This window comes from Ambystoma mexicanum, chromosome 8 (assembly GCF_040938575.1).
Source record: "Ambystoma mexicanum isolate Mex_15411 chromosome 8, UKY_AmexF1_1, whole genome shotgun sequence".
NCBI lineage: Eukaryota > Metazoa > Chordata > Amphibia > Caudata > Ambystomatidae > Ambystoma > Ambystoma mexicanum.
The window spans coordinates 1,280,142,794-1,280,170,336 of NC_090929.1; positions in this window are offsets into that span (position 1 = coordinate 1,280,142,794).

Genomic DNA, 27,543 nt, shown 5'->3' on the forward strand with positions numbered 1-27,543 from the left:
AGTGATCGGCTCGGCACTGTCTTTGCCGGCTTCCGTCAGGGGCAGGTCGTTGTTTGGAACTGTTTTCTGTGGCCCAGGTGCTCACCCTTCATGCAGTGCTCAATGGACCGCCAGGCGCCCGTTGTGCCAGTTTGATCGGAAATGGCTGCTCCTCCTGTGGTCCCTGACCCTCTCCCGTTCCGCAGCCAGTCCGCACTTCCAATCACCCTCCTGCCAGTCCCAGGACACTCCAATCTAGCCTTCTATTGCAGTTTGCAAGGTGTGTCAGTCATGCTTGGTTGGTTGATTCCCAGGTGCTATTATTATCTCTATTGCGGTATACCTCCAAGGGAGTGGGGCAAATTAGTCTATTTAGCAGAGTGGCAGGGCTCATTGGTTTTAGTTACACAAATGTATGTTGTATCATTAAACCAACAGAGCCCGAAATGCTAGTGCAAGTCTCGGGCTCCTCACCCAGGTGTTCAGCAGTCGCGTCTGCCCTGCAGGGCGTCTTAGCTGTGGGTCACACGTTGTTGCTGCCTCCACTGTATCGGGCTGTGTGCAGGGTCCAGCCTATCTGTCCTAGGGCACCAGCGCTATATTCTTGCAGGGCGTCAGATGTTCAGAGTGTTCGGAGTGTACTGTTTATGTTCCGTCTGTGAGTGCGCTCACGGCGGTTGAGTCCCGCCTGCATCCTCCTAGCACTCTGCTTGCGGTCAAATCTTCTGCTCTCCCGCAGTTTCCCCAACAGGGTGCGGGGACGGCAGGCGTTGTCCGTGGTGCTAACTGCAGCCAAGTCCATAGGTAGCTCTGCTACCAGCCCAGTACGCCTCTCCCCTTCCACGTCCTCATGGGGTATGCTTTATGCCCCTAGGCAGTGCTTATCACCACGGCTTCCTGAATTGCAGGCAATCTGTAACGCAGCTTCCGCCCCTCCTCCGCTTGATCACAGGGTTGCTGTCGCAGCCGCCATTTTGTTCATCCCAGGGGCTCACTTTTGCGACCCTCGTTTGACCACTGCACTTCTGCAATTTTTCCAGCAGCACACAGCGAGGTCAGGGGAATCTCCTCCCACGAGCAATCTTCTGTTTTCTAGGGCACACGTTCAGCTGTAACGACAGATTATAAGGATCAATACAGGATCTTGACAGGAGCTCACGCCAGAGACCTCCTCACTCCATGGGCTCAGACCACGCCGCCCCTCATCATCACAGTCTATATCCATGAGGGCCGAACATGACTGGGAATCAGATAACTGGGACAGCCCTTTTTCCATAAAATGTAACTACTCCCAATGCATTAGCCTGATAGAGTATTGCATTTTTTAAAGCATGTGGTCACCTCAAAAGGGTATCATGGCACTTATAAAAACAGCAGTACCAGCTAAGTAAATTGAGAGTAATTAACAGGGCAATACGAACATGTTCAGTGTGAAACAGAACAGAAGTTGTTCAGATACAAATTGAGTTGCAGAGCAAGTGAGTTCCTCGAGATAGCCGACAGAACTGAGAAGAATCAATCTTCTCATTTTGAGAGCAAAGATCTGTAATAACAAAGAGGAAAGTGCCACACCATTCAGATATACTAATGCTCTTGCTGCCCCAATCTTGAGAGGATCTTGGCAGCAATAGGCTGCATGATGTGGAGAGAGTCCCAGCTATTCCATACAAACATATTTCAGCTAACTGTACATGAAGTCACTAATCCACGGGTTGATTCGCATAGGTGTGTTTGTTTGGCATCTGTTGGCCTGTGGAGTCAAAATTACCTCCTGGTAGTAACTGGATGAAGCTAACCAGGCTCTTCTATGTTACAAGCAGGAGCTAAATAGCCCCAAGCTGCCCTCAGTTTTGAACCCTGGGCATCTGACAGATATAGGTGTTACATCTGCCTGGAGTCTAGGGATTTTGATGGCCGGGCGGTGCAAGATAAAAGGAAGGTGGAATTGGTTGAAGGGTCTGTAGTAAATAAGGTGAAGGTAAGTTATAATGTTACTTGGTAGATAATGTAAATAAAGTACATTGCGAGAGGGGGTAGGAGGTAAGTGTGATGGCAGCACAATTAGGATGTTGTTTCCTTCTGAAAAGTATAAGTATGTTCATGTAAATAAAATATGACTTGTTGCAGTACGTATAGATGTGGATTACAATTGTGATTACCTCCAGCTGAGGCGAAGGTGTGGGTTATCGACATTTGTTTGTGGCATTTGCAGAGGGACCCTTCAGTGGCATCTGAGGGGTGGCAATGTTGGTTCAAAGGGAACGAAAATGGTTTGGCTTGGGGTCTCAGGTATGCGTTAGGCCACCCTGCTAACCACAGTTAGAAGACACCTAAGGATGGACATGGCTCTGGATGTTGTAGTGATCCACCTTGGGGGTAATGCTCCAACTTTTCAGAGGGGTACACTTCTGCATCACATGCAGGGGACAAGAACAGCTTGGGTCTCAGGTATGTGTTGGACCAGCCTACGGCCCACAATTAGAAGTCACCTGAGGATGGAAACGGCTCTCAATGTTTTAGTGATCCACCTTGAGGGTAATGATATAACTTTGCTCGGGAGGGATTTGCTTCTGCATGCATTTCTCCATTGTCCAATTTATCCTTGTTCTAGATTTTTCCACTGCTTTACCAGACCTGGCACCTCGCCAACACCCCTGGGGATTATCTCAGACCATACTATTTCAGTTCATGACATGTCAGAGATGCTCTGCATACGTTCAGGTGTCAGCCAACGTCCTTCCTTTGACAGGAGATAGCCTAAATAGGTGATCTCCTGTCTACAATACTGAAACTTCTTCAATGACGCTTTGTTACCATGTGTAGCTAAATGAATAAGCAATGCAACAGCACCCTTCCTGCAAGCGTCCTCAGAATCTATGGCAATGAGCAAGTCGTCAATATACTGCAGCAATGTACAAGCATATCAAGTTGTTCTTTCAATGCCCTACTATGTATGCTTCGACTTTCAGTGTAACCCTGAGGAACACGTGTGAATGTGAAAGAGCGTCCACCTAAGGTAAACGCAAACAGATACCTACTATTTGTGTGCACAGGAATGCTAAAGAAAGCATTCTTCAAATCAATAACACAAAAATGTGTGGCCGTAGCCGGAATCATAGTTAAGATACTCGTAACATTAGGCACAATCGGAAAATGTGGCGCGACAATCTTGTTAATTGCGCTGAAATCAATTATAAAATGGTAGGGTAAGACATTATCCCCTTTCTTATACACAGGTAGAATCAGGCTATTAAACACACTCCCAGAAATCTCTTCAATCACACCTCGGTGTATAAAGTCTAAAACAATACTCTTCAATGCACGCTCACCCTCTACTGAGATTTTGTACTGTGGAATGTGAGGAAGCGTAATACCCTTTTTCAAAATTGTTCATACTAGCTCAACGTTCAAAATCCCAACATCATTATCATTCACTGCCCATTAGTGTGTTGGCAACTCGCTGAATTCACTTGGCAAAGGCATAGACAAAAATTGTGAAGCAGAACTTTGTTGAGGAGAAATGGTCAATTACACTCCATCTGGAGAACAATAAATCACAGCATTCAATTTCTTCAACAGATTTAATCCCAACACATTTTTGCCACAATTTGTCATCAGCAAGAATGGACATGAATTGGTAAACGGTCCCAATGCAATTGGTACCGGGCAAGAGACCGGACTAACTACTGGCGTACCGGCGAACCATACAGAAACATTGCTTAACCCTGACAGTGGGATATCTGGAACCCACATATGATCAATGGAGCACTTCTGTGCCCCGTTATCCACTAGAAAGATATGCTCCCTATTCCCCACCTTCATTTCAACATATGGCCCCTTTTGATCTAGGGGAATATGTATTGGTTCCAGATTCTGCTTCGGGCTGGCCTAGTGAAACAGTACATCGTCAGATGTGAAATCTTCAGTGAAATATGCGTGAGTCGGATTATCAAAAACAATCCCATTATTCGCATTTTGTGGATGTCCCCCTCCCTGACTACCCGCATTTGTTCTTGTGGTTGGCTCTGCTGATTCTGTGTGAATTGGTATCTAGCAGGACCCGTAATTCCGGGGCGAAGCCTCAATCGCCTGCTCATGGTGCCATATGGGTTATTAGCTCGCTGTTGGAGGGACGGACACTATGGCCTCCAATGGCCTTCTTGTCTACAATACGCACACTGATTCTTGTGTGGAGGACCCAATGGCACTCCCATCTGTGGCACAAACTGACCTCTCGGTTGCGTGTTCCCACCCCTTAAGCCCCGTGCTATTTGCTGTAAAAGGATTCTAGTCTTCAGATCACCCTTCTTTTCCACCTTTTCTTTCTCTGTGTTTACTCTGTTCTCATAATACTGGGCCATGTGTAGCACTTCGGATTGCGATTTTGCTTGCCATGTACTCTCAGACGTCACAATCTGAATTTGAATGTCAGGCAACAATCCTCACACAAATGTGTCGACAAATAGTCTTTTTCCCAGTTTCGTACTCAAATCTTGCCCACTAAAATCTGAAAACACTTGTTCAAACCTGTTAAAAACTGAGTTGCGCCTTCGGTTTTACCTTGCATGCATGCTCTCTATTTGTCCCATATAATTCTCTTCTCGGACACTAAGGTTTTCAGTTTGGTTACTATATTATTCAGCAACGTCAATATAGACTGAGGCGGTTTCTCGCCTGCGTTACTTCTGCCAGAAGCTGGTGTCAAAGCATCCCAAATATCGCCCATATTCGCTTGATCATCTACAGTTCTAATTTGCTTCCATATATCTGCAGGTAGGATCACAGGAAACAATATGTCAATATCCCCTGAGGTGAAGACTGACAAATTCAATACTGAGTCTATGAAAATGGAACGTGAACAAATTGTGATATGTAGTGCGCTGGGATAGTGGTAGCAGGTGTCTGCCCTACCGATGGAATCTCTACTTTTGGGACTAGTGTCGGAGGAACCTCTCTCATAGGCAATTGTAGAGTAGGGAGTTCTGAATGCTTATTAAGCAATAGGGCTCAATCTAGTGACAAAAAGGTTAACGTGGTGTCAGGAAAAAATGCTCTTTTGTAAATCACCATCATGTCTGCAGGACAACACAAATTTCTTTTCATGCGTTCATCTTGTAAATACTCAACCATCACTTGCAACATCTTCTGTTGCATATCCGGAGTATACTGGCTAAATGTATCATGCACTTCCATAGGAGGAACAGAGGCATCTGAAATCCATCTAAGCGCATCCCTCATGCAAATGCACAATTCTTCACTAACAGGTTTCAATGGAGGCAAGAATCGCTTCTGTACATACGATGTGTGTTGCTTTTCCCTAGTCAATTCATCCCTGTGTAAGCAATCAAGTTCCCTCTTATACAGAAACAGTTTTGCAACATGCTCGCGTATTTTAGTCGTGGTAGCTCTCGAACGAGACAAAAAATTCAAATCCCACAATTCTTGTGGAATAGCTGAATCAGTCAAATCACTCCATATTTCAGCAAGATACACTCGCATTTGTTCTATCAACACTTTTTGTTCAGGAATACCCCCATGGTCAGACATTGCACTTACGGCAGCAGTTTCATCACCCCCCTCCATGTATGTTTGAGCCCAATCACGCAGCTCCTTCTTTTTCTCTGCAGATATCGGACTACGTGTCACTATTCTTGATTCAGTATCGATCAATGGTAGAGGAGTGAAAGTGGAGGCAGCCGGTAAAGAAAGTAAAAATAAGTCATACGTGCTCAGCAGTGGAGGAAATGCTGGTCCAGTGGGAACAATGGGTGTTACAATCGGACCGGGCATAGATGCAGGGGGAGGTACATAAGGAGGTGGTGCAGTTGAATCAGCTCCTGAATCAGATCTCTGCTCATTCAGTAACTTATTTAACAACTCATCTGACACATGCAAGTCTTGTGATGGATATATTTTCTGCACGTCTAATTGAAAGGCTGTATCCATGCTCCTAATGGCCTCGCTCTGTTCCTGCTGATCATGTACTGAAGCCTTCTCGGCATTCATCATATGTCTACGTGCATGCTTCTCTCTATTTCAGAGTCTCTTATTCACTTCCTTCTTTCAATCTCTAACAGCGTCAAACAGAGCTGGTCTAGCTTTAGTAAGCAATAACACAGATACCAAATATTCTATTCTCGCCAACTTAAAACAACCCAGTACTGGCCACTGAAGGTCAGCTGCATGTCTGGTTTGTCGATGCCAAACATCGTTAAATAATGAAATACAATTGCGCCTACGCCATACGATACATACATGTCATACGCTGCCAACCCCGCGGGTGGTGTAGGTTGACAATGTTTCAAATTCTTAGATTGTCTTCCTCAGCAACAAAACATTGGAAAACAGGATGACAACTTACCAGGCATACTAAAACCACAGTCTTACCTGGTCAACAATATGTATGCGCAAATATACTACCAATTAAATTAAAAAACACCAGGCCGTTCCGTTACTGAAACATGCTCACCTGATTACCAAACAAGTTCAATCGAACAATCGTTGTGGCTGGCGATTTCTCCAAGCCTGGATTCTGGAACCCTCGCTGCGATGTCCCGTCGGCTTTGCAATGGGCCAGAGATCTTGCGGTAAGGTAGCTCAGTGGGTTGAGCGTTCGCTGCTGCAATCTGAGCGTGAACTGCAGGCCGCAGATTTGAATCCCGGCAAGGTCAACTCAGCATTTCATCCTTCCGAGGTCGATAAATGAGTACCAATTTCAGTTGGGTGATATTGTATGTAATTATGTGCTCTGTTAAGTGCTTTGGATTAAGGCGCTATATAAATAACACATCATTATCATTACCATTATCATGCGTAGCAGTCTGCGAGGAAATACCTCTCTTGTGCAGGGTCACCTTTTACTCACTGATCTTGATCCGACATCCTTGTCTTTGTCCAACACAAATGGAAAATCAATGGGAGTGTCCCTGTTCGGGCGCCATCTGAAAGACCACAAAATTAGGCTTACTACAAAGAAATGGAAATAGCCAGTCACAAGGTTTTACAATGTCATTTATTTCAGTCCGGACTGGGGTCTCAGCGTCCCATGATGCATGCATACAGACACCATGGCGGGAGAGAGCCCCGAACAACCAAATTCACATACATATATACTAAACAGAATCACATTTTGAAACACATGACTAGCCCCCTCATGTGATAGGGTCCATAGGTTCATGACCTTTCCACGTAGGTAATGTTACTCCTATTGACAATTTACTGTCTGGCAGCAGGGCAAAACAGTGCATGGGGCATGTTGTGTTCCCTGGTACAAGATAACATATGCTGTACAGCTTATCTGCACTGCTCCTGGAGTCTAAGGTCAGTCTGCTCTAAAGCCTGGGAATAGGGTTTTTCTTTAGAGGAGCATGTACCAGCTGCACATTATCACAATGTATAGTTCAGTGAAGAAAACATGGTTGAGACAGGCGGGCACCTAATTTATAGATTAGCAATGCTTCCACTGAGACTTCAAGGTTCTACAGGGTAAGACAAACAAAACGCTCAGCAAAATGTGCATTCCTGCTAGTTATTAACAGAGAGTTCATGCCGTGGACTTCCACCGCGTTCAGAGTGAGGAAGGCAAAATGAGCAGGCAACTGAATTGAACATTGCATCCAAGATGGCGAATGAAACAAAATGGCAGCGTGGCCACCATTAGTTTGTAACGTGATGCGAATGTGCTTAGGCCAATAGGCATACCTATAGGACACACAAACTAAATCTATTTTCACACACTGGGAAGCCCCCCTACACTGAGGCACTCAGGATACTAAATGGGTCCACTCCAACTGTACTAGCTACACAATCTTTCCTCCAGTATTGAAAAAACCCAATTGACATTCAACATCCTATCTTAGCTGTTTTAGTGGTATTGTAATAATTCTCCTCTGGCCTTTCTAACTCTTTCATAATGTTAACAGGTAGCCATTCCACAGGAGGGTTGCTGTTATAACTCATATCTAATACCTGTCATCAAAATCCTTGTAATTTTAAAACACCACCGATCATTCTCAGCCACACATTTTCCAGCTGACAGTGGTCTAGAATATCAGATGAGGGACACTTGTAATGGCCTCCTGGATCCAAATCCTGAAAGAAAGCATATGTGGCTCTTATGAATGTTCATCCCTTCTCCGAGCTACCCTGTTTGAGGCTAGGAAGGTTAGCTCACTAAGCAAAACGCTCTCTAAGGGTTTGGAAAGCGGGACCTCACTGGAAATGTCTGCCCTCTAGGGGACAAGGACTCCCATTGTTGTGTGGAACTCCCTACAGAAAAAAAAACGATTGTCTGCTCAACTAATGTGAACAAAACTGCTACATGGTGTACTTTGATCAAAGTGGAATTTTCTTTGCATTCAAGATGTTGTGGTGAATGATCCACCCACTCTCATTTCAGATATGAACATTAACTGCCAGAGAATCCTCTGCAGACCCTTCCTGCATGGCTAACTATCGCCCAATCTCCATCACTCCTTTCCTGAGCAAACTCCTGGAAAAGCTGGCCATCGCCCAGCTTAAACCACACACTGAATCTGTTGGTCGTATCCATGACCATCAGTCTGGGTTCAGAGCTGCCAGAAGCATGGAAACTGCTCTCCTGAACATCCGTGAAGACCTCCTTCCAACCTTGATTCCAACACCCCCTGTGTCCTCATCTTACTTGATCTCTCTTCTGCCTTTGACACAGTCAGCCATGCCAGCCTGCTAAGCCATCACTGTGATAACCTGGCTATCACCGATCAGGCCCTGGCTTGGCTGCCCTCCTTCCTCTCCGATCAACCCTCCCAGGTCCAACTTGGGTCCTTCCGCTCCTCTATCTTTATCTCTACCTGTGGTGTTCCACAGGGGTCTAACCTCTCTCCCTGGCTGTTCAACCAATACCTGACACTTCTTGCCCACCGCATTGCCGCTCTCTGCCCCAACTTTCAGTGCTATGCGGATGACACTCAACTCATTTTCAGGCTTCCTTCTGCCGTCTCTTCTCCCTCTCTCATCTCTGACTGTCTGTCTGCCATCCAGGAGTGGTGCGCCACCAATGGTCTCTGCCTTAATGCCAGTAAGACTGAGATTCTCCTCATCAGCACACCTGCTCCTTCCTTTCCTGTCGCTCTCTGGCTGGCCTCTCTTGGCCCTCTTCCTGCTCCCACCTGTGAGGCTAAAAACCTCAGACTCATCTTCGACTCCACACTTTCCTTCTCTCCTCACATTTCTGACATCTCTAAGAAGTCACACTACCAGCTTCACCTCCTCAGAGGCATTCTTCCTTTCCTCTCCTTTCCCCAGAAGCTCATTGTATGCAGAGCTCTGGTTCTCTCTAGGCTGGACTAGTGCAACAGCCTCCTTCTAAATCTTCCTGCCTCCACTCTCCGCCCTCTGCAACTCACCCAAAACAGGACTGCGAGAGTTGTACTTGGCCTCAAGCCCATGGATCATATCTCTCCAGGACTGAAATCTCTTCGCTGGCTCCCAGTGGCGGCGAGTATTAAGTTCAAGACCCTCTGCATCATCCACAAGGCCTTCTGGGGCCTGGGACCTCAATACCTTCAACTCTCTCTTCCTAAATATCTTCCCTCTCGACCTCTTCGCTGATCCGCCTCCAACTACCTCAGGGTCAGTCGCTTCTCCAAGCAGTGAGCTGGTGGTAGATCTCTTTCTTCTGCTGGGGCCTCCCTCTGGAACATCCTCCCTGCCTCTCTGAAACTTGAGGAGAACCATCTCTGGTTCTGGAAGCACCTCAAGACCTTCCTCTTCTGCTTTCTCTCCTCCTCTCCCCTGCTGATCTCCTGGCTGCATCTGTAACTACACTGGTTACCTGGCTACCCTCTGATCTCGGCCCAGGTTCCCTCCCCGCCAGTTGCTCACCAGCACTGCCCCTGGCAACTCTTGCACTTGGGGGCTGTTTCAGTATCCCTACAGCCCCTACTAGCACTTGACCCCTGATGTCTGTTCTTACCCTTGCACTTGTCACCAGCTGGCCACACTTTTATTTATTGTCTTCTTTATTTACTCTTATCCTATGTACTGCAATGCCCCCGCCACTTCCTTTCCACCTGCACTTTTCCCCTTCCCTTTCCCCCTGCAATTGCGCAATCTCAATGTCACCTGGCCTAGTAGGATCGCTGTCTGTCTTCCCTCTGTTTCCCCTCCCTTGCCTCATCGCGCCTTGAAACACTTCTGTACAAGCACGTTATAAATGCCATGCCATATCATATCATAATGGAGGATGAGAGAGTACATGCTTAGGAAAGCTCTGATGTAGCCATGCCAGCAAAAGGAAGAGTGTTGTCAAACCATGGAACCAGTGGTGGAGCAGAAAGGGAACAGGTGACAGGGAATGACGCTGCCAAGTAATTATCGAGTGACGGAGGAACAGAGAAGAAACGGTGAAGCAAGCCAACACTTAACTGAGGTCTGACCACAACCCAAAATGGTGGGACAGGAGCCCATTAATGTTGGCCAGAGCTATGGAAGGAGAGCAGAGTGATCCCTTCGCTTACCAAAAGGACACTAATACTGCCCTGAGTCTTGGAAGCGAATGATGTAACTTCCTCACTCAAGGCCAGAAAGACAAAGAGAACAAGTGCGTCAAGTGGAGTGGAAAACCACAAACGCTTGCATATGAGAGAGAAGGACTGGAAGCTATGGGTAATCGCTCAGGAGAGTCCCACATTATCGGGGGAAGGCCCTTCCAGAATCCAGGTATATGAGCTGCCCGGGACTAAAAGGCTTGGAAAAGAGAAAAAACAGTGGGGAGGAAGAGAGGTCAATATTAACCACCAGGGAAGTGATCCATTACCATGAAGAAACACAGTTAACTGGGAACTACAGAAAAAAAACTTGTTTAGGATACTAAAGAATCCAGATATGTGGAGGAAAAGGAGAGAGAATTTAACCCTTCAACTAAGACCTTTGAAGCTTTTGTTTTTTCCAGAGACTTAAGATTGTTTGTGTTTGAGAAACCAGTGAGTGATTGACAGTGAAGCAGCACTTTGAGGCCATTTGAAGATTGGAAACACATCCAGGGAAAAGCCTGGAACACTTAGAGAAACAAGATGACGAAACACATGAATACATCTTTTCTATTAGGTTATGTTAAAAGGTAGGGCCAGTAAGCGGACAGGTTTGGACAGAGGACTATTTTGGCTTTTCTTTTAACGAACGACAAGTACCTTGGTTTAGTTTAATAGATAGGGAATCTCCCTCTAGCAATATGGATAGTGAGGTATTTTCTTTAAGTTAAATAAAAATCCTTGAAACAGACATCCACAGGTCTGAGTCTTTTCTGGCATACCACAGGGCCCATGGTCAAACAAGGTTGAATCACCCTGTTGTATAACATCCACTAGAGAGCCCAGCCCAGGCAATGTATATAGAATTACTAGTATGTCTCTCTTGTCTAGGAGGATAACTCATGGGCAACTCATTTGTCTTGAAAGCAAGACAACATGAACAATAAAATGTTTAATCCCAGTCCCTTAGAGACTGGTCTCCGGTATTAAGCGTGCTATGAAAAAATGTATTAATTGTCCCTCGTATGAAAATCATCAAGTCGTGGGTGTTCCATGAAGGACTCAAGCCCTTCCATCAGCAATGATCCTTGCTCCATTGTGGGCCTGGTATTACTAGGCAGAGTAAATGCACCACATGCATCCACAGGCTCTGATAGAAGCTTTGTCTTTATGGGAGATTCAACCCTGCATTTTCACTTTGCCAGTGTAGACCTAAGGTTGCTAGAAGTTAAAAGGATGCTTGAGACCAATGATCTAGTGCCTTAGTCAAAGTATCCAGAATAGAATTAGAAATGATAGACTTATTAGAAGCAAAGGCTTTGTCCACTGTCTCAGAGAGTGAATAGGTGAGTTCTCAATCCATTTAGTAAACTCTGCTTGCCAATTGTCCCTTCAGAATGCTTACTTGGTTTATGAGTCTGGGGCCCCTCAAGAGTTGCATGATTTCTTCATCTCTGAATATATATCATTATGCCTCACTGGGAGGCGTTGCCACCAGGAAAGATTGTATAATCCCTGGTTGTTTTGATTTGTATTAACTAATAAAATGATGCAGGTAATACCACCACAGAAAGTAACCTTTCAACCAGGGCCCCTTTCAGAAACTGCATGCCAAAATCCTAGTGTACACCTGTGCCCTAGTGGATTAGTACCGTGATGTGCAGTGCCTGCTCTCCAGTGGCACAGAGAGGGTTCAGGGGTCACAGTTGCCCTATTAACAGCTGGAGGGATAGCCATGTTTCTGCAGCACAGGGGCTGCATTTAGGATATGCACCCCAGTCCCATACCAGATAATTATGAGAGTTGCTATCATTGTGGCCATTGTGAACTCTAAATATGAGCCAAAGCTGATTTTTGCATGGTGGCTAGCATCACTCATACTCATTACAGCCACACCAATTTAATATCACACATGTGTCAGCGCTGTGAGCCAAGCACAGCTGTGGAATGGTTATTTGTATTCTGGTCAGATAGTCTGTCCATGCCAGGTGGCAGGGCAAGAGACTAGATGGCCATGCCTCTCCTTTTGATCCTTTGTGGAGTTGTGTAACATACCTTTACAATGGGACAGCTTCCTAGTAGAAGCTGGCCTGGGAAGCAGGAAATGAAGGACACACCCACTCACTAGCCTCACAACAGGGTTCTACATACTGAAATGGGCTTTTAAGTTATTAACAAGAGAAGTGAGTGGTGTTATTGTAGGCAAGGGTAACTGAGAGTAGCTGGAGAATGATTTCACCATATAGTGTTCTCGCTATCGCCCTTGCTGTCCCCTCCACTTCCTTTAAGATGAAGCACTTTGGGTGTGATGCCAAATGGAAATGTCCACTTGCCCAAAGACAGGGATTGGACCCCTGAAGCAGGCTTGCTTCAGTCCAATCACCTGTGGGCTTTTGCCCCTAAAACAAGGGGCTTCCCACTCCTCAGATTCATCTCTGGACTTCCCCCCTTGAAGAATAATTCATTTGGTCTCTGTTCGGAGAGCAGACCTTCCCAAAGGTTTCCACTTATGAGGTAAAGACAGATAGTCCATGGCAGTGGTAAGCTCTGTTCCCCAACTATGACCAGGGCACATTGGGGGTGACCAGCTTCTGGAGCAAGACCGAAAAATGCCTGCCACCTGGTGTGCTTGCCTGCAGTGCTGCAAACTAATCGCGTGTTTCTATAGCCTACCCACTAATTGCTTACCAGGTCTCCTTTTGCTTAGACCTGCAGTGCAGATTTCCCTTCCTGGGAGTCTCGAACACACAATGCCTACCCGTAAATGTTCTCGCTTGTTGTCTCTGCCTTGTTGAAAGGAACAAATGCAAACCCATTATAAACCACCACGTGGTCAGTGACAACTAGCCCATGGGTGTGCCTTACATATGGAATCTTGGAGTTTGCCTTTTTGGTGGCCGTGTTGGGTGAGGGGCTATTGCTGCCTCTGGGCTGCTCAACAGGTGCGCCCGCTCTATATTGCTTGAAAGAGGGACACCCGATAGTATGCAAGACTGGAGACACCCAGTGCGAAAAGAAAAAAAACTCCAATAGTCAACTAAATAGATGTTGCAGGGAGAACCTAAGAGAGAGATGTGCTCACTCAAAAAATACAGGATACATCTCGGACCCTCCATAACTGCAAATGTGTGGTGAGGAAAAGATATAATCTGACGTTTGGCCAAAAGTTGCTGGTATTCAAACTCAGTAGTTTTTTTCTGTCCGTCTAGCACTAATGTGTCTAAAGATACCAAAAACATAAGTCGAATACTACATGTGGTTTCTTAATGCATATTATTGGTGAATTGAAGCAGGGCCATCATACTCCTTAATGTCATCACCACTCAAGTGCTAAGTATCTTATATGAGTACTACTAGCCATTGTAATTCCTCGTTAAGGCCTCCTAAATGAGTCCACAATCTGTGTATCCACTGTTGTTCCAACCTCAATAACCTGTTTTTCATAGTAATCTCCAGCATCTGATCCTAGTTGGTCAATTATGACCCTCGGGATGTCATTTTTAGTGTGGTTTGCTGTCACGTAATGGTGAACCAAAGGTGCTGTTAAGGTTTTTGTCTGAATGTTTGATCGATGTTCATTGATGTGAGTGACTACTTTCCTGGTGGTCATCCCGACATATATCTTGTCACAAGGACATCTGATGACATATATAACATTGGATGATTGGCAACTGGTGAATTGGCTTAATTGCCAACTGAAATTGCCCTGGGTGAATACCAATGTTTTTGATGTAAACTGGCAAACACTACAATTGCCACAGGCATAGTGCCTCAGAACAGTGTATTTTGTGCGAAGCTATTGTTGGGCTTCTGTAATCGAGAGTGGACTAAGCTGTCTCTGATATTTTTCTCTCATTTTAATACAAATAGGGGGAGGCCTTTAGTGCAACCTGTGCTGGTAACCAGGTTCCAGTGTTGTCTAATTAATTTCTTTAGTTCGGATGTTTGTTTGGAAAAGGTGGTGACACACACTATGCAGTCTGACTTGGTTTTCTTTTCCCTTGGGAAAAGCTGATGTTCCCTATGAGTCCAATGTGCCCTCTTGGCTGATCTTTAAATTAGTTTGTGAGGATATCCTCTTTCTGCTAATTTTGCTCTGAAAATATTGGCATGATGTTCAAAGTCACATTTAATGGTACAATTGCGCCTACAGCGTAGAAATTGTCCATAGGGTAAGTTGTCTTTCTGAGGGTGTAGATGTTGACTTGAATATTCCAACAGAGTATTGTGATCAGTGGTATTTCGATATAATATAGCGTAAATCCGCCTGCCATGATGGCATATTGACAGGTCTAGGAAGGCCAATTTCTGATTATACGAGTGGCAGGTAAATTTAAGGTTGGTATTACAATGGTTCAACCAAATAATAAACATGACTAGTTCTTCTTTAGTTCCTTGCCAAATGAAGAAAATATCATCTATGTACCTTTTCCAAGGGTGTACACAACTGCTAATAGGGTTATTATTGTAGATAAATCTATCCTCAAAATCAACCATGTAGATATTTGCCAAACTTGGTGCAAACATTGCACCCATGGCAGTACCCTGTTTCTGTAGAAATATTTGATCCAGAAAATGAAAAGAAATATTGCATAGAGCGATTTGAAGGAGATTTACCACAAAATCTGTAGGTATAGATTGTGGTGTCAGACGACTATTCAGCCTCTGTTCTATACAGTGGCAAGCCTCGTTTTGGGGGATATTGGTATATAACCGTATTATATACAATGTAACTAGCAGACTGTTCTCCTGTTCAAATGCTAGTCCTTTGTAAAAAAATAATGGTTGCCATAGTGGCCATTAAAAAGGATGGCATGTTTTGAGCCAACTCGTGATTTACTTTCTCAATGTACTTCCCGCACGGCTCCAAGACAGACCCACATTGGGATACAATGGGTCTCTCTGGTGGCTTTTCACAGTTTTTATACATTTTGGGGCGTGCATATATGGTGGGTAACCGGCAGTCTCTGGGTTTCAAGAAACAAGCTTCAGCTATAGTCAAGTACCCTGGATCAATGCCTTGCGTGCATAATCCTGCAGGGTATTCATCAACACATCTGTAGGGTCCATTGATATTTTAGAGTAGTGGTTCTCATTGTCAATTAAAGTGCGTACCATACTGATGTACTCCTCCCTGCCTAAGACAATGAGGCCACTGCCATTATCTGTTGGTTTGATTACTGTTTCTTTATTATGAGATAAAGAAATAGAGCTGCATTCTCATCTCTATTGAGATTGTGTCGTGAACCAGACATGGTGTTATTCATTGTAACCAGTGTTATTTATTGTGACCAGTAATAGTGACCTGAGAATCATATTTTCAAACGTAACTATTTCAGGTGGAATTTCACTCGACCCTCTAGTGAATGTTGATTTGGGTCTCAAGCCTGTGAAGGTTGTATTCTCCCTGTCATCTTTGTTCATAAAGAATGCCCTTAGTCTTATTGTTCAAAAGAGCTTCATCAGTTCAATGTCCATGTTATTGGCTGAATTATCACTCAGTGGAACAAAACTTAATCCCTTCTTTAGAACACTGATTTCAGTGCTCGTGGGAAGGTATTTAGATAAATTGAAAATCACAGTCTCGACCGGGAATATCCCTGTTGGCTGGTGTTGAATGTTTATGACCAGCCCACTAATTGGCCTTTCCCTCTGTTGGGTGTGTCTTCCTCTGGTTCTGCATCATAATAAATTATCTGATGTGGCATTAGTTGCTAAAGCTGCATATTGATTGCCTGAATCAACACCCGAAGAACTGACATTCCAAAAGGTAACCCGGATTGTATTAGTCTGTGGTCTATTGTAAGATTGTTCATTCCAATTGGGAGCTTTGTAGTCACTGGCGAAGTAGGGGTAGATGTTCTCTTTTGAGAAAGCAGCTATGTCTTTTTTGAGTTTGTTAGATTTTTTAAACATATTACATTTCTTAAATGCCTCCCACTCTTCGTTTACAGCATTAAGTTTCTCTTGTGCATCCATAATGAGTGCACTGACTAAAAAGGCTAGCCCTGTATGGCTAACTCCTGCTTTTGTTTTGTGGCCAGTCTTTCTGTTGTATTGATAGTAAGCAGCATTAAATTGCAACTACATTTTAGTGGCAACTTGACTAAAACAAATTTTAGACTCTTGATCTTCCAAGAAAACTGTTGGCATAGTTTGTATTTGTAACCCCAGGGGAATTGTGTTTGACGTCAAGTATTCTTTTAATAAATGACCATGGAGTTCAGTGCGAAAACCCTTCTTCTTGGCTCTAAGTAACCGTTCTTCTATTATGGATGGATCTAAGCCATGTGTATCTGGAATATGATCAAAGATAGACAGTCCACTGAAGGCCTCCTGTATCTGGGCTTCTGTGTAACTGAGTGTGTCCAGTTCCGCCATACCGGTGGAGAGATGCAAGAGATGAAGGATCAGCCGGTGCAATTAAAATTGACTTCTCTGGAAATTATTTCTGAGTAAGACCACAACATCCACAGACTGTACCAAGGATTGTACATACAAAAAGACGTGGTCAAGCCTATCTTTGTTTATTTTACCTGAAAGTATTAGGCTAATTGATCAGGAACACAAATAACATGTATAGCAAATGGTATATACAAACTCATGGCATTTACTAAATATTAACATAAAGCAATCTCCTTACAAAATAATATCACAATATTCTTTATTTTATTTATATATAGAAAAAACACAGTGAATAAAAAAAACTATTTTCTAAAACACAAATCGAATCAATGGTTTCACAATTGCTAAAAAGTGAACACACACACTCCTCTGTAACCTATTTACCAAACATTCCCGCATGATTTCATTCATACTACGCAAAATACTACAACTCACACACATCTAGTCTTCAGCTTCTCTTGTCACCACAAGCAACTTCAGCAGACAATGTGCAGTGATTAAAAAGGTATTTTAAGAATACAACATTTTTATCCAACCAAGTGACTGTGAAATCAAAGTGAATGGAATATTGGCTGAAACAAATTCTAATTACCTACAGAGCAATTAGTCCCAGACACTGAGGCGCCAGAGGAGGGCTTCAGCAGCCAACAAACAGGTCTGGGGCACCATATTAAAAAACATGGCTGACCCGATTTTTAGCTACCGTTGTTCGCGGTCAGGAAAAATCATGGTAGTTTGATTAATCCCACTGCCACCAGCCATTTCAAGTGGGAAAGGGTAACATTTGACTGTTACATGAGTGTTTGGACTCAGGGGAAGCTAGGCAACCCCTCCATCACTCTATAGTAGGATATTGCGTGCTGGGTCTGTACATTTAAAAGGACTAGTAAGGTAAATGCAACTTTACAAGCTCTGGGAGACAGTAGTCAGTCCAAGGGAAGGTATTTAAACCTTGGGGAGTCGTGAGAGACACCCCTGCGCCACTGCACTGAGGGTGCTGTGTGACACACAGAAAACAATGATGCCGATGGAGTTGTTTAAAATTCAATATCCAAAGAACACAAAAGTAAAACACATTGAAAATGAAATGTTCAAAGTCCCAAAATATATAATATATAAAGAGCTGGAGGGCTCTAAGGTAGAGGGAATTTAGCACTTGGGTGAGAATTCTCCCTAACAGCTTCACCCCTGGGTCTCCCTCTTCTGGGCACTGACCATCCAGAATACTTTGGGTAATGGCATCACCCTTGGATCCCCCTCTTCTGGGTGCTGACCCTTCATCCTTATTCCACAAATTAACAAGACAGTTCCTTTTTCAATGAACCTTGGGTGGTAACTTTCCACCCGTGGATCTCCCTCGCCGGGCTCGGACCCTAGAAAACAAGGGGGACACTTCTATTCCCCTTGTTTTACAATGTTTCTTGTTTCCACAAATCTCAATGTCCTTTTAAACAGGTTTTCAGCCTTGGGCTCTGGTTGTCAACTTCCCTCTACCGGGTTCGCTCTTGTTGACTTTTACCAACAATTCCAAATGGGACTTTTAGACTTTGTCCCTCTCATTAACATCCCTCGTCCGAGTTCACTTTTGCTCATTTCCATGATACATAGTTCATGTGCGAATTTTATCAAGCGGGATTTATTTCCCTTTGCTTCTCAAAATATCTGTGGGTCAAAGACTTTCCACATTACACAGAGGATTTTGCTAAGACCCCTGTATGATCACTTTGACCCCCTTTTCGCCTTCTTCCAAGGCCTTCTGGTTCTCGTAATTTCAGCAAATGGGTAATTGCCAGAGTTTCCTAAGTGAGCACCCACGTGGTGCGGGGCTTTTCTCTTGCTGGTTTTACCCCTCGTTTCAATAGTGTCTTTCAACTTCTCAAAAGTACAAATTAGCTGGTGGCTATTAATCCTTCAACACAGTTCGGTTTCTTATCCATACTCTTCTCAGCTCACCAGCTGTGATGATCCGCTTGCCTTTCTTTCTCTTTGAGTCAAGGTTGGTACCACAGAGACCAGCGTCCTTTTCCAGTTTGGTTATCAGCAGAGGAGGGTCTCATGTACGGTAGAAATCTGGCGCAAAACATGTTGGCTATTGTTCGTGGTCTTAGGTTTCCATCTGCAGAGGTTTCACTGGCCTCTCGGTTTGTGCCATCTTTATCCTCCTCTTGAACTGCTGTGCTGAGTTAGCTCTCACATCGTGTGGTCTGCCTTGCTCGTCGTGAGCTCTGGTGCTCCCCCTTTTATCCCTGTGGGGAAGGGAAAAGTCTGTTATATGTGTGTGATTCTGGTCAATTGTCTGGCTTTGCCTGACCCTTATATCGGAACAGGTCAGGTAAATGGCTCCGGTGTTATCAGTTGTCTTCCGTATTGTGTGAGAGTGTTTGTGTCGGAAAAGGGGGCAGTGTTTTGGAATATCCTACTTGGTAGGATGGGGATAAGGTGTTGAAAGAGGGGGATACAGTATCTCGCCCGTCAGTGTCCCACTCCCATTTCCGAAAGACTCCCACTCCCGTTGAGGTGATCATCCCTCACTGCTTCACCTCCAGAAACTGGATCCAATAACAATGGCTGTGTCCTGGACACCTGGGTGACAAATCCTCTGGGACTAGCCAGGGAAACACTGTTGGGTTTCTCACAGGCACCCTGCCCTATGCAAAATGTTGGAAAAAAACTGAGGGATGGAGTTATGCCAAAACATGAAAGGATTTCCTCTGTTGTGATTTGTGCTCAACTTGTTTCTTATTTGGTGGAAATCAATCCAGCTGATCGGGCTGTGGACTTGAGCAAATATTGAACATTTTCCCTATGCGAAAACCAATGCAAAAGGGGAAAAAGCCAACTTCTTCTTTAATCTCAATACCCTTTGAACAATAGTACCAATATGCACCAAATTTTCTAAATTTAGGGGGCCCGGGACAACCATTTTATTTGGTCAAGTTTGTGCTGAAACATCCTATGGTTTAAAAGTTATTAGATATAGAATTCTAAATTATATGTTTCACCTTAAATATGTAAGGTGACTAGTATCACTGTACAATACATACGTGATAGAATTCACTTGATGGAATAATTAAAAGGTCTAGCGTTCTATAGGCAGGCAGAGGATTTAGTACATGGAGCTCACAATGGACCAGTTTGGAAGTGCTGGAAGAATCTGAGGAGGTCAATGAGGATGAAAGTGAAGAAGTCAAGTACTGGAATAAGGATTGGAAAGGGCATAGGACTCCATGGAGGGATTGCCGGTATTACCGGCACCAGTAATGCTAGTGCCAGTAATTGTAGTATTGGTTGTGTATTTGTAGTACATTAGTATATCATATTGATCTGTTCTTGCTAGCGTCATGTTTTCAAACTGACTGTGTAAATAAATGTATATTCTTTTACCAGGAAACCTTGAGTAAGTGTTTGTTTGAACCACTGTATTTGTTGGTCCTGTAAGTGACTTCAATCAAGCACTCCAACTAAGTCAATGCCTAGTCTGGGATGCCCAATGGAAGCCCTTATTCATATATTTGTATATCAAGTTCTTAAATCTGGATGATAAACCCTTATATAACGCCCCTCTCTTTGAATCCCCCTGACCTCACTGAGCCAAGAAGTAGGTTTGTTTTGCAAATTAAAAGATTTATTAGGAAAATTAAACAATATATATATCACACTTTTATGAATAAATTAATATTTGATAGCACACTTATGAATATGAACAGTGATCAGTATTGGGTAATATTACAATAGCGACAACTCTTTAATCAGAAAGGAGTAGGAATAGGAAGGATAAAGTAGCAGAGAATACTTTTACGGTTCAAGGAAATGCAAGATGGAAAGAATGCAGCACAGAAATAAACTGATAGGGTTTCAACAATAGATAAGATGATCACTTTTTCCCTTGTGACAACTCACTCCCCCCCCTTATGCAATATGAAGAGATGGAAATGAGGGCACAGTTTTCAGGAATACAATCAAATGCAGTTCAAATTCCAGTTCCCCCCAGCAAGCTTAGAGAAGTAGGGATGATTCAACACAGGCCAAATACTTTTAAATGTGATTGCAATGGAGTGAACAATATGCTAAAAATGATTTTAATTCCCTATAGAAGATTCAGGGTAGGTGACAGCTACTTTGAATTAGTTCAGGTCAACACTAGCAATGATTCATGAATGATTATCAGAGTGAAAACGAATTTCAGCAGTGGAAAGCAAGAAGCAGCTATTTTTACAAGTGGTGAAATTGAGCCAACTTGCAATTCGCAGCACTTTTTCCGAGTGCGTAAAGCGTGATTACGGAAAAACTATACTAGGACATATGGTTCAAAAGATACAGACGTTTTTGTGGAGATAGATTTCCAGAAATGAAGTCAATATATCAGAATGACAGATGACACTTTTGCAGCTTTGAAATCACAGAATGGACACACGATTTCTATGCAGTTCTGGACAGGTTGAAATAGTTTGAATAAGATTACTTTAAACTAAGAGATGTGTTCTGGACAGTTCTAGATACTCACTCCTAGTTTTGGAAGGGAATGGACCTCGTCACAGATCTGGTCAGTTTTGGGCTGTGGTTCTCTCGCCAGGGGACGGTCTCTGGCACTGGTTCTGCTCACAGCTGGGCCTCTGGTCTATCATCGGCACTGCACAGCATTCTGGTCTGGGTTTGGATACAGCTCTGCTTTCTGGGTCTGGATATGGTTCTGGCACTGGGTTCTAGCCAGAATCAAACAGCTCGCAGTAGTTTGCAGTGTTGCTAGATTCTGAGGCCTGCTGAGAAGAGTTCAGCTTTTGGGTTAGGCCCCTGCTTAAGGTTCGAGAGCTCGGTTCTAGTGTCTGGTCTCTGGATCTATCTGGGTTTGTAGTCTTCCGGCAAAGTGCTGTGCAGGAATCGATGAGTAGTGGAAAAAATTACTGTCTATCTGGGTCTCAGCACTCTCTTTTTATGTCTTTTGAAAGTGGGTGGGAAGGCTGACTTTCTATGCCCAACCCTGTGAGGATGCTGATAGGTTAGAGGGTTTACTGTCCTCTGACTGGAGAACGGAGTTGTGAGTCAGAATGAGTCATCAGGTATCATCTTTATGGCTCAAGGAAAGGACACTCCCCTTTGTGTCCGTACAGCATATCTTCTTTTTCATAAAACACATATTTACAATATAACACCAATTGCTAATATTACCTAAATTGCATGACAGATTGCTTAAGGTACAGTTCGGTTTAAGTCACATGTTTCTACGAGCTTGGGTTCAGAAATGACAACATTTTGCGCTTTTGATGGGTTTCGCAATATTAATTTTGCATCAAATCTTACACGGAGGTACACACCCTCTCTGAGCATATTACTGGAAGTTCTTAGGTTTCTAGCATAAACACTGCATCCACAATATTAATAATTATGGGGCTTGGCCTCAGAACATCCCACAACGTCCAGCTTAGTCTGAAATTGTGGGTGCATTTTTCATATTATGAATCCCCAAGTTGTACATTTTTGTCAGCTTGATACAATATTTTATAAGCAATTTAATAAAACATACATTTGCCGCCACTGCAGTACACCCATTGGTTTGTCCCCGCCCCTAGAAACTTGGCTTGACTCAGAGGTCAAATGTCTTGTTTTTCCTAGAGCAGTGTGGACAGTTACACCCAAATTAGCATATCCTATTCAGCTGAAAGAATCCATTGTCTTGTGTTCCTGATAGCATACCAGGGTGCCACTCTCCATCTAATTAACATGACCATGTGATTTCCTGCCTTGTTGCTGAGAAGACTCGGTGTGAAGACTTCCCGGGGACAGCCAGCCTTTGAAGTCTCAGCTAACTCCGGGTACAGTTTAGCTTCAGAAATACAGGTCTCCTGTCAGAATTTAGATCGCTAGTGCCGGTCAGTGTCAAGCACCGGTATTGCACCCATTTTTGACAGCTGCCTTACCAGTAAGCAATCCTCAAAATATACTTTGTTTAAATATAGATGCACTTCTGTGGACCTCAGATTCATGCAGATTCTTGTGGGAGAATGGTGTTGACCCCTCAACATGGAGGTGGGATCTTTTTAGTGGTTTTGTGAGCTGTGATTTTAGCAATTTTTGACACAAAATAAAAGCAGATTTTTGAACAGATCTATATTCCTTTGCACTGATTTTGCTCTGTGTGCAGCCAAAGGATAGGGTCTGACAATGGTCTCCTGTATTAACACTGACAGAGGCAAAGGTGGATGGTGGCCTATCAGTCAGGTTTTCACTGCGTACCTTCTGTTGATTTCTGGCCAGCAGCATGATTTCCGGCGGCCATTATGATGTTTCCGCTGCCAGTAATGCACAATGATGTTGCAGGGCTTGGATGCGTGGGTTCAAACATCCCACAGTCCTTTGTGTAACTTGTTCTACTGCTCACTAAACTCTTGAGATAAGTCTGGTTGCTCAGCCACTGCTACTACATAACTGTGTAGTACAGGCGTGTACCAAAGGTGAAATTCTACTGACACTTGTAGTCTTAATAGCATGTAGTGTTCCCAAAGGGTACTGCATGTGATTCTGCCTAACAGAAGCCATCGCCCAAAGTGTTCTGAGGGGTCAGCGCCCAGAAGAGGGGAACCCATGGGTGAAACCATCACACAAAATGTTTGTAGGACAGGACTTTGTGTTTGTTTGTTGAGAGTATCAGGCCTCGAAGGCAAGAGACTTTTCATTATACAGAAACGTAACCATCGAAGAAGAACCCGATAGCTGACACAGAGCTGTCGGCTTGTGCTGAGAGAGCTCGTGTCTGTACTGCGTTCCAAGGTCCAACCTTGTCCCATGCTGAAAACATGGGGATGGGAAACCCCTGGCAATCACATCCTGATTTATTATTTGGAACACTTAACTTCTTTATTGAAACCCTATCACACACTCTTTCTATACTTAGTTGTAAGGGATTGGCAATCGTTTTCTCTTGGTATAGTCCCTTTTATTTCAACACAACATCACTAGAATTGTCTTATTTTTCATTTGATGTTCGACGCTTACTCCCATCTTCGAATTAGGTTTAGCTTAGGCATTTTTCCATCCTGCATTCATTGTTAAATAAATACCCTTGAACTGTGATCACTTGTGTCTGTCTTTACTGTTGCCACCATGAGTTCCTTATATGCCCCAATACCCAAAACATTAGTAATATCCATCTGCATTTGTTGAACATCCGCCATAAAGAAATTCAAGCCTTAAAATGATAGAAGGGGTGTGAGTAAGGTATATTATAGGCTGGGAGAATGTGTGCAGGGAAAAAGAGGAGCATTTGTAAAGGTTTAGGGTCTGAGGATAATGGAGATTATTATTTTATTTTTGCGTTTCTGCAAGATCTCGATCGAAGATCTCGATTCTTATCGAGCAGCATAAGAAAAGAATAAATATTAAATAATAAGATGTGGCAAGTACAGTATTTGCTAGTAGAGAAAGCGGAGTGTTTTAAGTGAATTTAGGAAGCAATCCTATATTTATTATTATTTTTTAAAAAGAAGGGATTCCTCATTAAATTAACTTAAAATGTTTGTGGGTGTTATTAGAACGATGATATGTTTGGGGATGATTGATTATCTTTGAAGGCTTTAATCTGTGTCTTGAAATTGAAAAGAAATGTGTGCCACAGAGATGCGAGTGGTGCCGATGCAATTTTCATTCACTTTGGTTTGTTTGGGCAAGCTTTTCATACAAACTAACAATGAGGCTCTTGTTTCTTTGGCTACATCGGTGGTGAAGATCCCCATTTTCATATAAGACCCATGTATTTAAATAAATAGATAAAACAGTAGTTAGCAATTTAATGGATCAAGGAAACATGCAAGAGGCATTAACAAAAAAGTGTTGAGTCACTTTGGAAATTGATACAGTGAGGAGGGAGAAAACTATGCACTTGTTTCTCAAATATCTTGTCTCTCCGTCAGATCTAAGATTTTGTTTCTTATCGTGTGGCAAAAGCATAGATTAAAGACTTCAAAATATAAAATAACAAGATGCACCAAGCACAGTATATGCTAGTTTTAGTAGAGAAATATTTTAGGTAATTTAGAATAAACAATGAAAGATGTGTTTAGGGAGTCCGCACTGAGGATCTCGGTTTGTATCGAGTGGACAAATAAAAGAGTAAATACTTGATAAACCTCAAGTTGTGTAGCATAAGCAGACACATTGAAAACAAAGGATATGACATTAGTTATGATATTAGAATAAAAATGCAGAATTACAGTTGGGCGAGATAAAGCATAAAAAACTTGAAATTCAGTGAAAAAACATTAACTTCTATAACTCAAATGTCAAAAAGATTTAGTTTAAAAAAAGTTAAGCAGCATAAATTCAGTGAATCAAAGCCCCTGAAATTCATTGAAAAATATTCAGTTGAAGTGATTTTAGCATGCCAATTTAATGCAACAAAACCACTGAAATTTGGTAGATGTAGAGAGCGACACCACCTCAACTATGAGCCTCCACGCAGCATCCTAAGCACTCTGATGACATCACAACTGACATTGCTGAAGGCATTGCATATTAGTACATCTATGACATCATCTATGACATTAAAGTAGCTAGAACACGAATTATGAGACCACAATGTGGACAGCATATACTAAATCTCTTAAAACATGTCATAAGACCTCCTTGATAACGTCACTGGTAACTACCAATGAGGTGAAAAAATTCTAACTGCATTTCGAGACATGGCGGGCATTCAACCTCAGATTTAAACAAACATATCTGACTGTCCTAAAATGTTTCCTAGCACATTAAATAATGGTAGAATAACAAGATCATTCTCATTAAAAAGATCACAATTTCGGATAAAATACAGTCGGGTACTGCAAGCTTTGGATCTCCAGATGTTTGCCATTACAACTTGCACCTGACCTAGGCAGCATTGTCAACGGGGAGGGATTATGGGACACGTATTTTAAAACATCTGTCAAACTGCAGGACAAAAGCCAAGTGCTAGAAGGATAACAACTTCTGTCTGTGCAGTACATTATCTACTCTTGTCCTCATCACCCAGTGTCCTTTCCATATGAAAATGCTTTTCGCTTGGTTAACCTTTACCATTTGGTATGGCCAACGCTAACCTTTTGCTTTGCTTTACTGACAGTACTTTTTTTGTGATATGTAGAATAAGGGCATTTAGTAATCTGTTTCTATTCATGTATGTTAATCAACTTTGCTGGGCTGGTGCAAAGTTATAAATATACTACTCCAAATGTCTACTTTGCATAGCGGACAGATTTAAGAACTGTGTGATGAAGGTATTAGAGTATTTCTTCTTGGTAAACACTCATTCACTACCAGGCAACTCAGTTGTGAAGGAATAGCATGGTTGTACATTGACAATACTTTTAAAAGTAAACGCCAAACAAGCTTTGCACTTGACTACATACTCTATTTTAGATGCAGTGATATGCTTTCACCTTCACATGAGATCTGTTGTACAAGTTTTAACATTGATGATGTTGCAGGTGATGTCATATGTTATGACATCAGTGATGTCATTTGTGTTGTCTTCAGTTTGCTTAGGAGCTACACAATGGGGATTTTGTTGCATTAAATCTACACCTTAACATCACTTCAACTTAATTTTTTTCACTGAATTTCAAGGGGTTTAATGCACTGAACTTATTTACCTTAACTGTTTTTTTATGTTTTTGAAGCATTATTTGGTGACTGACCCATGCCCCCTTGTAAATAAATTGGCTCACTTGTATTTACAAGACAACATGCAAACTCAAGCTTTGGTCATAGTTAAAGGTATGTCCTTCTTTTCATTCAAACACAACATTGTTCTAATTATCCTCACTCCCTACTATTATAAAGTCCATTAGAAGAGATTCTTCCTCTTCATTGTTAGACAGGTGAGCCCACACCATGTCTTTATTTTCCCTTATTGGTGTTATTTTATGTGTGCCTTAGTTTCCATGGATAATAACTGAAGTGGGAAAAGTGAACAAAAGGCTCCCACCAATCCCCTCTCAACCATGGCCTAGAGGATCACGGCCCAGACACCCGCCACGAGAGGAGTTTGCCCATCTCCCAGACGACCAAATACCCTGGTACAAGAACATACGGATGTGCCCACTCGCATGCCCACCCGCATGCCCACCTGCCTGCCCTGCACATGCCGACACCTGCGGCATGGATGAACTCGACTAAACCATCCAGCACCAAATCAACACATCGTTAGAGATGCCATGACGACCTAGCTAACGGTCAGCACACTCGTGCAACATACACACCGGACACTCCCACACCAATCCACACGAAGAACATACTCAGTGCTATGACGTAGGCGACGGACACACCCACGGACGTGCACCTTTATTATTTTTAACATAGGCTTTTCAAATGCAGAAACGCAAGACGCATAATGAACTTATCCAAAAAGGCTTGCTCACGCTTCTTCTAAAACCATGTACCATAATGAGGAATATATTGGAGACACGATACTGGGGATAGAGCAATATGATACCGTAACCTAAAGCGCTCTGCATCAAATGGTTCCACCCATGCACCAGGCCCAAGTAGGCCGCAAGCAAAAGCTTCCATGAACATTAAATGAGCAAGGGTTCGGTGGCTGACCCTGCAGAATGAGCCCAGTGAAAGCAGACAGTCAAGGGCACAACGTTGCAAACTCTCATTCCGCAAGCCGACG